Raw genomic sequence first — 14149 nt, 5'->3', positions numbered from 1 at the left:
ATGTATTATGGAAAATATGTTCAATGCTATTTATTCTTTTTTTCTCTAGATCTGGGATGCTTATCCTAGAATCCTAATCTGAAATAGATTTCAGGAGGTCCATATACTTGGATAGAGAAAAAAATTGCATTTTTACTTTCACTAAGCTGAAATTTAGCCTTTCCTCCAATTATTAAAAACATTATTATGAGGAGTCCATAGGCTTCACCAGACTGCCAAAGGGGCCATCACACAGAAAGATGAGAAATCTCTGTTCTAAATGTTATGTGGCTTTTCTCTCTTAGGGAGCTAGGGCAGGAGAGAGAGGTGTGGGAGGACGAGAACACAGCAATTTAACCAAAGGCCTTCCAGTCATCTAAAGTTAGTTTAATATGAAAATAAGAGTAGTAATTAAAAGAAAGAAAGAAAAAACTAGACCTGGATTTCCAGAGATGATTCCTCCCACAGAATAACATAGAAAGAAAAACTAATCTTTAATTAGTGCTTTTTCATACTTCAGGGATTCATGATTTTGGTGAGGGTACTCCCTACTACCAACATAGGTCACAACCCCTCCACAGTGTAGCAGATGGTCTTTGGTAGGGACCACACTGCTGATGTGCAACTAAGATTTAATAAGGCTGATCCTCAGATGACTAAAATACAGTCCATTATTAGTGGGCACTTTTCCAGCCTTGGTAGGACCCGCCACAACATAAGAACCTAGGCTTTCCTCACCCATGATGAGATCTTAGAGTGGAATTTTTGTATATTAATTTACAGACTATAGAATTGCTTGGTAAACTACTTCAGAGATAGAAAGGAAATATCTGGAAGATATGACTTGCTAAAAAGGCATAATTGTTAGACACTGGCATTTGTTAAAGAAGTAGTAATGAAAGCAATTTTTTAAAAAATAGAATTTGTAAAGTACCAAGGGCCCAGGTTAGCCATCCTTCTTTCCTCTCCAGAATGTGCTTTTGATGTCCCTGGCTTTGCCACCTTGCCTCAATTGCCTTCTCATCCTGGAGCAGCCCTCAGTCCTCTTCTGAGTTCATCCTAGAACCTTCATTTTGAGGAAGGGCCCAGCAGAGTCATCTTTTTCTCCCTTTCCCACCTTTAATTCTAATTCTCTAGACTTTCCACCATTCTACATGGGTACCTTCTCCCTCAACCCCACTTTTCAGCTTTTTCATGTTTATCATCTCCCATTAGAATGTAAGTTCCTTGAGAGCAGGAACTGCTCTCAAGAAAAAAAAATCTTTCTTTTGATTTGTATTTGTCCCTCTAGAGCTTAGCACAATGGCTGGCACTTGGTAAGTACTTAATACATACTCATTGACTAGCCAATGTAGGGTGAGTTTCCAATTTTTTTTTTTAAACCCTTACCTTCCATCTTGGAGTCAATACTATGTATTGGCTCCAAGGCAGAAGAGTGGTAAGGGTGGGCAATGGGGGTCAAGTGATTTGCCCAGGGTCACACAACTGGGAAGTGTCTGAGGACCTCCTGTCTCTAGGCCTGGCTCTAAATACACTGAGCCACCCAGCTGCCCCCTGAGTTTCCAATTTTGATGAAGGGTTGTATGCCGAAAGTTTCTACAAAGTTGTTTGGATCCCAGATCTCATTCAATCATAGAAATATAGGGAGATCAGAAATGTAGTGAGGAGTTTTATTGTTGGCAGATAAGCATAATAAAGCAGGAATGTGATCTAGGAGGGTGAAGACAGAAGATTCTATCTTTACTTAGTTTCTGTTCTAACCCCTAACTTCATTTATATACTTATCAAAGAGGATCTCTGAGGTGAGCCTTAGGACTTGAGCTTCTCTGAAACTCATTTGAGAGTTGGGTCAGGGGCAGAGCCTTTGAAATGGATTTTGGAGACATAGGCTCAAAATAAGGGATTAACAGGAGATAAAAGGAATTTTTAACCTCAAGTTAGATATATGTCTAGGATCAAGGTCTGTGAGCTTACATCAAGAGGTCTACCTCAGCCCAAGATAATCTACTGGCTTTTTTAACTGTATGGTTAAGTATAATAGCTCATGGTCTTTTCTAGATACTAAGAATGCTAGCTGTTTTTGTCTGAGAGATGTGTTCTAATCACTGCACCTGGGAAAATGGGCACCCAGAAGAGTAGAAACTCCACATATTGAAGCTGAGAGTAGTATAGTGTTGGAGTGAAAAAGGTGGCTATAGATTCTTTCTGGAAAAAGAAAGAAGAACCACATGGCATATATGCATTTATCATCCTCTCCATATGCAACAAAGTGTGGGTGGGGAGGGGGCAAGGTATGACTGTAGATCTCTGGTAGCATCAGACTTGGGTGAACCCCTTTTTTAATGTTTTAAGACCTCTAGCAGCTAATAAAAAGCAAGTTATAGAAATCAGCTAGACCTCTGGTGTTCTCCTTTGCATTTCTATAACTTGTACTAAAAAGTTTATCAGTCTGGAAAACACTTAAAATTTAATTTGAAACCAGGATGCCTGAGGTATGTCAATGGCTGAGTTAAAGTCAGCTTCCATAACCTATGAAACTTGGTATTCAAGTTTGTGCTTGTTTGGGTTTTTAGGGGGAAAAGTCTCCTCGAGTCATTCATTCTTGTTGTCAGAGGGGCTGATCCAACATGTATGAGATCTCTGGGGACCCTATACTGATTCATGGACTCCAAAAATTTGGATCAAAAGAACTTGGTGTAATCCCCAAAGTAAAGACTCTCCCAACCCAGGGATGTAGAGGAAGCCATCCATGTAACCAAGCTCCCTAGAATTTCATTGCTGAGGTCCAGCTCTTTTTGCCTCCAACTAAATCTGCTCTTCTATATTAAGGTTAATTGAGAAATAGTGGCTCAGAAATTGGGGATATCCCTGCTTTTATAAGATGTCTATAGGTAGCTTCAAAGGGAAAGAGAGACCAGTGTGCTCATTAGGATTATTGGCAACAGCTGCTGCCTTCCAGCTCCACAGATCAATTGTTCTTTCTCTGCTGATTGAGGAAAGATAAGGGTCTTCACTTGACAGGCCTCTTTGAGTAATCTATTAATGAGGGAAAAATGACAAGGTTTCTTCCAGAGGCTCAAAAAAGCTTATTTGACACCTATTCAGCTTTCTCTTGCCTGCTCTACTTTCTCTCCCTTGATTTCAGCCACCATCCGGCCAGTGATGGACAAAAATCCCTGCTCCATTTAGCAAGCTACAATTCTAGTTACACCTAAAGTAGCTTGAGAGGGGGCCTTGAGGTCGCTCAGTAGACTGTGAACCAGGCCTAGAAATAGGAGATTCTGGGTTCAAATCCTAGCTGTTTGACCCTGGGTAATATGTAATATTGATTCCAAGACAGAAGCTAAGAGGTTTTTTTAATTATTAGTTTCCAAACAGTGTATCATGAAACTATCTTCTTCCTTAATAATATGTGAAAAAGAATTTAATATAATTCAACAAACTTTTATTAAGTGCTTGCTAGGTACAGGGGATAGCTAAGTGGCTCAGTAGGTTTAAATACTGGGCTTGGAATCAGACTCATCTTTCTGAATTCAAATCTGGCCTCAGACACTAGTTATGCAAGTCACTTAACCCTGCTTCCTCATCTGTAAAATAAGCTGGAAAAGGGAATGGCAAACCATTCCAGCATCATTGCTAGGAAAACCCCAAATGGGGTCACAAAGAGTTGGATACACCTGAAATGGCTGAACAGCAACAAGCTGGGTCCTGGAGGTATGGGACTGGGACTGGGAACTCTGGAGGTTCTTCTCTACTAAAGGAGCCCATGTGATTTGGACCCATGAATTTGTCCACTCTGATTACCTAAAGAAGGGACAGACTCTTTCCCCCCCAAACTTTTAAATTCTTTATGCCACCACCATAATATGCCAGGGGAAAATGTTTTAAAGTTTAGATTTGTCTCTTGTCTAGTATCTCTCCAGACTGCATAGCAGAAAAGTACACAATGTACAATTTCAATCAGGCATAAGGCAGGTATTTATTTCCTACATACAAAAACAATGTTAAATACCAAAGGCTTTCATAAGTATTCATTGTCAGAAAAACCAGAAGCATAGACGTGGCATTAATAACTCTCACTGAGATCTAAAACTATTTGAATATAAGCATTTACTGAATAGGTATTTTATATTTCACCTGTATTTCACCTAGGATTTGCACAATTCCCTTCAAGAAAGATGTTTTCTGGCAAACCAAGCCAAAGGTTATACTCATCCTCTGGTTGGTATGGCATCTCTTAAAACAAAAAAAAGTTTTAAGCTGGCAAAGTCAACAAAACTAGCCAACACATCAAACATGTCTGAGAGTATAGTCTATATTCTCCACCCATAGTTTCTCACCTCTTTGAAGAAGGAAAGAAGGTACATTTTTCAACCCTTCTTCAGGCCTCAGCTTGGTCATCCTGATTTCAATGAAACAAAACTGGTGGACTCATAGAGAAATGGATACACATTCATTGCTGGTAGAATTGCAAACTAGTAAATTTTGGATAGTAATCTGGCAGGAAGCAACAAAAATTATTAAAATAATCATATCCTTTAATTGAACATGCCCATTGTTGGTAAATTTATCTTAAAGTTGTTATTGAAAACAAAACAAAACAAGATATTCAAAGATGGCAGAACTATGTATAATTATATTCTTTTAAAAATATTTATTTACTTTAGTTACATGTAGAAACATTTTTTTCTTGTTTATACCTGATTGATTCTTTGATTTAATCGATTAACTTAATGCAGTGTCCAGGCAAGCTTCACTCATACATGAATGAGGAGACTGAGTTCAGGAAAAAGGCTTTCTTTTTACTCCCAAAGGACACATAGTGGCACTCAATCCTAGAGTTTAGGTTTTTTGGCTCTCATTCAGTACTCTGCATAGTATGTTACTATTAGTTTAGACCAACCAGCAAAAATCTTTACTGAGCCATGAAAAGATTGATAGTTAGATGCTGATGTTGTTGATGATGATAATGATGTTGTTGATGATGTTGATGTTGATAATGACGTTGATGATGACATTGATGATGATGTTGATGATGATGATGATGACATTGATTATAACGTGGATGATGATGTTGGTATTGATGTTGATGATATTGTTGATGATTGAATTTGGAGTTGGAGGTTTTCCTACCATTTGTACCTTTCTGACCCTTCCCACTGTAAAGATTAAAATTTTCTTGGAGACTGTCTCCAACCTCTTTCATCCTTCCATTGTATTGGTCTTCTTCCCTCCTCCCTCATGTGCTTCTTTATGAAATATAAAATTACTCCATTTTATTTCTTTTCCCATTTCTCTTAGTATTATCCTCTTTTTACCCCAGTTTATATATATATGTATGTATATATATATAATATATATTTTGACATTTCATCCTATACAATTTGTCACTGTTCCCTCTAAGTATACTTCTTCTAGCTACTCTGATGATAATAACAATATTAAGAATTACCAACATCATCTTTTCTTATAGGAATACAAATCATTCGAACTTATGGGGTCCCTTAAAAAGTTTTTTGTTTGTTTGTTTTTTCCCTTTCTTAATTACCTTTTGGTGATTCTCTTGAGTTCTGTGTTTGGGCATCAAATTTTCTGTTTAAGTCAGGTCTCTTCTTTATGAATGCTTGAAAGTATTCTATTTTATTAAATGACCCTACTTTCTTCTGCAAGAGTATAATCAATTTTGCTGGGTAGTTGATTCTTGGTTGTAGACCCAGTTCCCTTGCTTTCCGGAATATCATATTCCATGCCTTCCATTCCTTCAGTGTGGATGCAGCCAGGTCCTGTGTTATCCTAACTGTGGTTCCATGATATCTGAATGGTTTCTTCTTAGCAGTTTGTAGTATCTTTTCCTTGGTCTGGTAGTAATGGAATTTGGTTATAACATTCCTGGGTGTTGTCAAGTAGGGATTAAATGCAGGAGGTGATCTGCGGATTATTTCAATCTCTACTTTTCCCTCTTGTTCAAGGTTGTTGGGGCAGTTTTCTTGGATAATTTCTTTTTTTTTTTTAATTTTTTTAAACCCTTGTACTTTGGTGTATTGTCTCATAGGTGGAAGATTGGTAAGGGTGGGCAATGGGGGTCAAGTGACTTGCCCAGGGTCACACAGCTGGGAAGTGGCTGAGGCCGGGTTTGAACCTAGGACCTCCTGTCTCTAGGCCTGACTCTCACTCCACTGAGCTACCCAGCTGCCCCTGGATAATTTCTTATAGAATGATGTTCAGGCTTTTTCTTTTGTCATGATTTTCTGGTAGTCCAATAATTCTTAAGTTATTTCTTCTGGATCTATTTTCTAGGTCTATAGTTTTATCAATGAGATGTTTCATATTTTTTCATATTTTTGATTTTATTTTATAGACTCTTGCTGTCTTGTGAAGTCATTTGCCTCTAGTTGTTGGATTCTAATTTTTTCCAAACATTTATTAATATTCATTTTTAACATGGTTACATGATTGGATTCTAATTTTTAAAGACTGAAGATCATCCCTGGCTTTTTGGTCATCTTTCTCCTTCTGGTCTATTTTTCTTTGTAGGTCATTTTTTACCTTCTTTGTCTTGTTTTCAAGCTGGTTAACTCTGGTTTTCAAGACACTATTTTCTTGTTTTAGTTCATGTGCCTCTGTTTTTAGACAACTTATTTTGCTTTTTAAGTTCTTTTCACAACTGTCTTCAGCCTCTCTTAATTTTTTTTTTATTGTTTTTTGAGTTCTTTCAAAGCCTGAGTCTAATTCACTGGAGTTTCTGCATTTTTGCTTGGTGTTCCTTGGTCCTCCTCTGTTCCATTTGTTCTTTACTCATTATCTAGACAGAAGCTGTTGATTGTATTTTTTTCTTTTTTTTTTTGTTGTTTACTCATATTTTTTCCTTCTCTCTCCCCCCCTCCCCCCCCTGTCATTGGCTATAATCTTGCTCCTCTGTTTATTTGCTGGATCTGTGGTTTTGGGCTATTCTATCCTAAAGGGGCTTCTTCTCTGCTCTGCTGATTAACTAGATTAGGCCGATGGAGTATTAATGAGCCCTGAGGTCAGATCTTCCCCAGTTGGCAGCAGAAGCTAAAGGTGTAGGTGAAGGTGTGGAGACTGAAGGGAGCTGGGCTTCCTGCCCTGTTATCAAGATATTCTGTAGTGGTTTTAGCCTTAGCCCTGGGATCTGAGTCAGCAAGGCTCTCAGCTAAGTCAATGGGGGAAGGGTGTTGGACATTGAGCTTCCTTGTCCTCTGAAGGCTTCTTATCTGCCCAATTGATAGACTAGATTAAACCTGGGCAGAGTTGATCTGCAGAGCTGGGGGTTCCCTGAGGCCCAAACCTTGAGAAGTAGAAGGTCCAAGATGGAGAGCAGTGAATTCAACTAGGCTGCCCTCCCCACCCCACCTCTCTGCCAGCTGTAGTTAGAGCCCTGAGCCTGGCACAGCTGTGGCAGCAAGGCACTCCTTTTGGGCTAGAGCCCTCTCCCCAAGATTCTAGCAATTTCTGGAGACTCAGCACAGTAGGTGGGGAAAGGATCCTGAGACCCTCTTTCTTCTTTTTCCTTAAACCTGAGAATTCAGTCTTCTTTGCATACCTTTTAAGTTGAACTGAGCAGGAGGGTTCCCCAGCTTTGTCCTGTTGTTAGATTTGGTTTTCTGTCCCCTCGAAGCACTTTGTTTTTGATTGGTGTGGAAAGGTTTTCACAGAGGACTGGACTTTTGCTGCTTCTAGGTGTCCATCTTGACTCCACCTCCCTCAGTTACATATATAAACATTTTTTGACAATTGTTTTCTGACAGTTTAGGATTCAGGTCTGCTCCTTCCTTTCATTCCTGCCCCTCTCCAAAGGCAGCAAATAGTCTGATAGAGGTTATACCTGTGCTTTCATATAATACATAGTTCCATATTGTTCATGTCATAATAGAAGATACAAGCTACATATTATATATACAATAAAATACTCATGAGGAGATATAGTGGAAGATGGCATGTTTTGATCTGTACTCAGACTGCATCAGTTCCTTTGGTTGTAAATAGCATTTTTCATCATGATTCTCTTATGGTTATCTTAGAAACTTATTTTGTCAATAGTAGTTTTGTCCTTAACAGCTATCATATAATATTTCTGTTACTGTACATACTGTTCTCCTGGTTCTGCTCACTTCACTTTGCATCAGGTCATGTAAGTCTTTCCAGGTTTTTATGCACTCATACTATTTGTCATTTTGTATAGCACAATAGTATTCCATTACAACCATATATCACAACTTGTTCATTCATTTCCCCTCAAAAAATGCTGCCAAAAATATTTTGGTGTACGTAGGCTTTTTTCCTTTGTCTCTGATATCTTTTGGAGTGTAATTGCATTTTTTAATGAATGAAAGCGACCTAACTACATAGTGAAAAAAGTGCTGGATTTGGAGACAGTGGCCCTAAAATAGAATCTGACCTATATTATATACTACTCGTGAGAGCATGTGTTAGTCACTTACTTCCTCTGATGCTCAGTTTCCTCATCTGTAAAATAAGGAGATTAAACTAGAGATAACTTCAGCTGTACCTACAAAGCAATATGTTCCACTGGGGAATGGTTAAATAAATCATTGAGGTAATGGAATTGTATAATGCAATTAAGAATGACAAACATGAGAAACAGGAAAAAAATATGGAAAGAACTTTATGAAATAATGCAAAGCAAAAAAAGAAGGCAGGAGAGTATATACTAATTACAAACATATAAGGGGAAGAGTCAATGAGAATGGACAAAGATATTCTGATGAGAACTTAGAGGGAATGATTGAAAAATTCTGATACTTTTTGCATTGAAATGAATTAATTTTAGTGTAAATAATTATTAAGCACAACTTTTTTTTTAGTCTTAAATTTTACAAGCTATGTGTCCCTGGGTTAGTGCCAACCTCTCAGTGCCCATACACAACTCTCGAAAACACTATATTTCAGAAGAGATTCTGATCGGAATTGGAGAGAAAGTTGACCAAAGAAATCACACATCTGGTAAAAAAAAAGTTCCTAATAAAAATATTTTTAGACTTCACCCAGACAAGAATGGCTTTTACAATTGCCCAGAAGCTATTCCAACTGGATGAGCCCTTTACCTTTGGCTAGGTCCCCAGGAGCATGAGAACTTTGCAATCAAGATGGAGCTGAGGGAGAAAAATCTCACCTCCCAAAGAAATGAAATGCTGTTCCATGGTCTGCACTTGGGAAAATCTTGGAACCAACACCAAGAACTGTTCCAAGCTGAAATATTGCCATCCAAAAAGTTTAGAGAAATCTATCTTTTTAGAAATAAATTTTGTCCATTAGAGGAGTTCTTGTAGATATGTGTGTGTATACGTATATATTTATATATATATATATATTTATATATATATATATATAATTTTCCATTATATATGTTCTTGTGAATAGCTATATGTTTGTGCGCATGCACGCACGAGTGTGTGTGTGTGTGTGTGTGTGTGTGTGTGTGTGTGTGTGTGTAAAATCGCCGTCCTCTTTGGAATGGGGCTCCCTCCTTATTGGTGGAATTGAAGGTCCTGCCCTGCTTGAGGGGTGAGCTGTAGCTAATTAGAAGCAAGAACTTCACTTGTCAGCCAGTCCTCTTTCAGTTGGCTTTGGGGATTTTCCAAGTGTTGACTTTTCTTCTAGGACTGCTACTTCCAGAGGGATTGAAGAGGCAAATCCCACTTCAGTACTGAAGGAAAAGGCTCTGGGAAGACAGAAGAGGAGTGGGTGGTCTCCATTATGTCCCTNGTGTGTGTGTGTGTGTGTGTGTGTGTGTGTGTGTGTGTGTGTGTGTGTAAAATCGCCGTCCTCTTTGGAATGGGGCTCCCTCCTTATTGGTGGAATTGAAGGTCCTGCCCTGCTTGAGGGGTGAGCTGTAGCTAATTAGAAGCAAGAACTTCACTTGTCAGCCAGTCCTCTTTCAGTTGGCTTTGGGGATTTTCCAAGTGTTGACTTTTCTTCTAGGACTGCTACTTCCAGAGGGATCGAAGAGGCAAATCCCACTTCAGTACTGAAGGAAAAGGCTCTGGGAAGACAGAAGAGGAGTGGGTGGTCTCCATTATGTCCCTTTTTCCAGCTTGTTCCTCCTGAGACTTTAGGGAATTTCCTCTTGGATGAGATCTAGAATATTCTCTCTTGGTTGAGTTGTGTTCTCTCTCCCATAATGGGAAAACTCCTTCATTTTGTATTGTCTGATATAAATTCTCCTATGTATACCTTCTCTGATCTCTGTTCTGTTATGATTTGGATAGATGGGTTTCTCTGCCATTTTCTATGTGAGTCCATTATGGAACTAGTATTAAGTAGGAAAGGGATCAAGTCTTGGATATAGAACTTGGGGATTCTGTCCTATCAAAAATAACAATCAAAAGTTACATGGAACTCAATAACATCCCCTAGACAAATAAAATACACTTCTAGCCTGGTACCTCCTCTCTCTGAGTAGAGCAGAGGGGGGACTCTGGCCCCAACCTCTTGCTTCTCTGGCAGGAAAGAAACTCTCCTTTGGAGAAGGATGGGGGCAGAAAAGGCTAGAGATGTCTATTTTTCCTCCATTCAAGCCATGCACACAAGGACATCACCCTAACTACTCCATTCTGGACACAAGTGAAGATATATATATAGATATAGATATAGATATATAGAGATATAGATATAGATATAGATATAGATATATAGATAGATATATAGATATATATGGCATTCTACCTCTCATTGCTTACAAAAATGACTCCCAGAAGCCTAACAATTTTGGTCACACTAGCAACATTCAGCCAGCTGGTCAACTGGCCACTATTAAGTGCTTACTATGTGCCACACAGAAGAGAGTGAAACAAACGAAACCCTCACTGTAATTCACTTCCATATGATATCAAGAATTGTCGCTGTCTTCAGGAGAGAGGTAAAAGAAGGGAAGAAGAATTAATCAATCAATTTAGCATGTGCCAATCTCTTTTAGGGACCATGAGAAAAAGTGGAATTGGGGCCCAGGACATTGGCCAGGGTTACTCTGAGGTAAATCCATCCCTAATGTGTCAAGAACTAATCATGCCCCAACCACAGCGCTGCTTCCTGTGGGGAAATGACAGAAGAGATAACAGACTGGATAAGACTGAGCTGGGCACATTTTTCTGTCCTCCTTAAGCCACCCATAATTATATAGACTTAATTACATACCCTTTCCTCAAGGGGCTTATCATACATTGGGGGACAGGACCTAGATATGGGATTCAGTAGTACAGAGATGAAAGAACTCTATCAATGCAGGCAGCACCTTCTCAGTGACTTGTAATCTTACTGTAAAGGTTCTCAAAATTCTTGATCTCAGGGCCTTCTTGCATTCTTTAAAACAAACAAACAAACAAACAAACCCTTACCTTCTGTCATAGAATCAATACCAAGTATCAGTTCTAAGATAGAAGAGTGTTAAGGGCTAGACAACTGAGATTAAGTGACTTACCCAGCATCAATCACACAGCAAGGAAATACCTGAGGTCAAATCTGAACCCAGGACCTCCAGTCTCCAGGACTGGCTCTCTTTCTGCTGAGGGTACTGCCCCTACCCTTTTGCATTCTTAAGAATTATTCAGAACCTCAAAGGGCTTTTGTTTATGTGTGATGTATCTATTGATATTTATCATGGTAGAAATTTAATAAATTTAGTAAAAATAATATAATGATTTGATAAATTTGAGGATTTTTATAAATTTTAAGAGATTTATTAATTTGTTTCCAAAAAAGAAACTCATTGCATATTAACATATTTTGTGGGAAAGAACTATTTCTCAAAACTAAAAAGTTTAGTGAGAAATGGCTTTGTTTTACATATTTCTATAAACTTCTTTAAATATCTTGCCTAATAAAAGACAACCAGATTCTGGTTGTCTGCTTCTGCAGTAAATCTGTTGTGCTATGTTGTTTTGGTTGAAGTATATGAAGAAATCTGGCCTCACACCGATATATATATGAAATATTTTAATAGGCAGATAACATCTTAGTATTAATATGAAAATAGTTTTGACTTTGAAGACTCCCTGAAAGATCCTTAGGGGATTATAGGGGTCAGCGGACCACACTCTGAGAACTGCTGCCTAGAACACTATGAGGTTAAGTGATTTGCCCAGAGTCACAGTCTGAGGTAGGACTTGAACTTTGGACTTCTTGATCTTGAGACAGCCTCTCTACCTTTTATGTCACACTGTATCTTTAATACAACAGAATAAATACTAATAGGTAAATGTGAAATCTGTGATAGAAACATTTAACCATAAAGAAAGTAGAGGCATATGGGAAATGTACCCTTAGTTCTTACACAGTATTTGGGGAAGAGTTTTCCTCACCTAATTATGTTTTATATTTGTCTTTTTAGGAAGGAAGGACAAACTCAAAAATACAACTTACTAGAACAGAAAATTCTTTGTCTAAAAAAATTTTTTTTATCTTTTTTTTCGTGGGTTGTGTGATTTGGAACGTTCGTAGGGCAGATTTTCATGGTTTTATGTAATTATCCTCAATCTCTGAATCCCATAATTGTCAGATCCATCATTAGTTCTAATTAGCTATAAAAGGTTTTTTTTCCCCCTTGATAGCTGAATTTGAGTGCAGGTATCTATGCCTTTTGTGAGTTATTTTTTTGGATTTTTTTAAAAAAGAAAACCAAGCTAGCTTCAAGTATTGTGTATTCATGTAATTAGAGGCTTGACAAAAAAGTGTCCTTTGAGAGAGACATAGACACGTGAACCACCTCCCCTTCTTCTTCTTCTTCTTCTTCTTTTTTTTTTGCTAAGGATAAATGTATAGGAAATTATGTATCTACCGTAATTAGTTGTGCAGTAGTACAATTAAATCCAATCCAACAAACATTTTTTTTGGTAAAAAAAAAAAACTGGTATTTTACCAGTTACATGTAAACAATTTTCCTCATATGTTTTCTGAAGTTATAGTATCCAAATTGTCTCCCTCCCTTCCTTCCCTCCCCCTTCCCGTAGATGGTAAGCAATTTGATCTGGGTTATGCATATATTTATCATGCAGGTACAGAGATAAAAGTATGATGTCAGGTAGAATGTAATAAGGTAAAAAGAAAAAAAAAGAGCTAGCTAAAATGCTTAATAAAATGTGAAGAGGGAGAGATTGTGAGCTTTCCAAATCCTGACCCTGCTGCTTACTATCTTTGCGACCTTACGCCAATCTTTCTGGGCCAAGTTCCTTCATCTGTGAAACGAAGGGTTTGATATTCCTCTACCCTTTCTAGCTTTGAATTTGTGATCTAGGTGAGCCTGGTTTTCAGCTGGCACCATCATGGAAAGCTCCATTGAACAGAGGACTGCTGAGCTGGACCTTGAAGTAGACGAAAGATTTCAGCAAGCAGAGATGAAGAACATTGGAAAAGCAGAATTGTAAAGAAGTAGATTAGGCTCTTATAAGATGTAATGATTTCCCATTGCTGGAGAACTTCAAGCAGATGCCAGATTACCACTTGGCAGAGAGGTTGCAGAGCTGCTGCCTGGGTTAGCATGGATTGGATTAGATCACCTCTGAGGCACCCTTGGAACTGTGATGATTTGTGATTCTTCAGATGTGTTCCAGTGATAGAGAGCTGTCCATTCCCACATTCTTACAGTATAGTAGGGCAAAGAGGAGACTCCCCTGCCACCACCAACCCTACTAGTATGGACCATGAACTGTCACATCACAGTAGGCACACTACTCCTTGAATCTTGCCTCCTGATCTAGTACTGATCTCTCCAGTTTGATTCTCCATTACAGCTTCCTCTTGGATTATTGGTCACTAAGAAACTCTGGTTCTATTGTACACAGTAACAGCAATACTCTATGATGAACAATTGTGAATGACTTGGCTATTCTCAGTAATACAGTGATCCAAGACAATCCCATAGACTTGTGCAGAAAAATATCATCCACCTCCAGAGAAAGAATTGATAGAGTCTGAATGCGGACCAAAATATACTTTATTTCACTTTCTTGCTTCATTTTTTTGGTTCAAGATATCTTCCACAAAATGACTAATAAAGAAAAATGTTTTACATGATTGTAATTGTAAAGTCCATATCTGATTGCTTTCCATCTCAGCAAAGAGGGAAGGGAGAGAGTGTGGGAGAGAGGGAATTTAGGACCCCCCAATTTTTTATGTTAAAAATTGTTTTTTCACATAA

Source organism: Gracilinanus agilis, chromosome 4, assembly GCF_016433145.1.
Source record: "Gracilinanus agilis isolate LMUSP501 chromosome 4, AgileGrace, whole genome shotgun sequence".
Classification (NCBI taxonomy): domain Eukaryota; kingdom Metazoa; phylum Chordata; class Mammalia; order Didelphimorphia; family Didelphidae; genus Gracilinanus; species Gracilinanus agilis.
Note: the sequence above shows the minus strand (reverse complement) of the source record.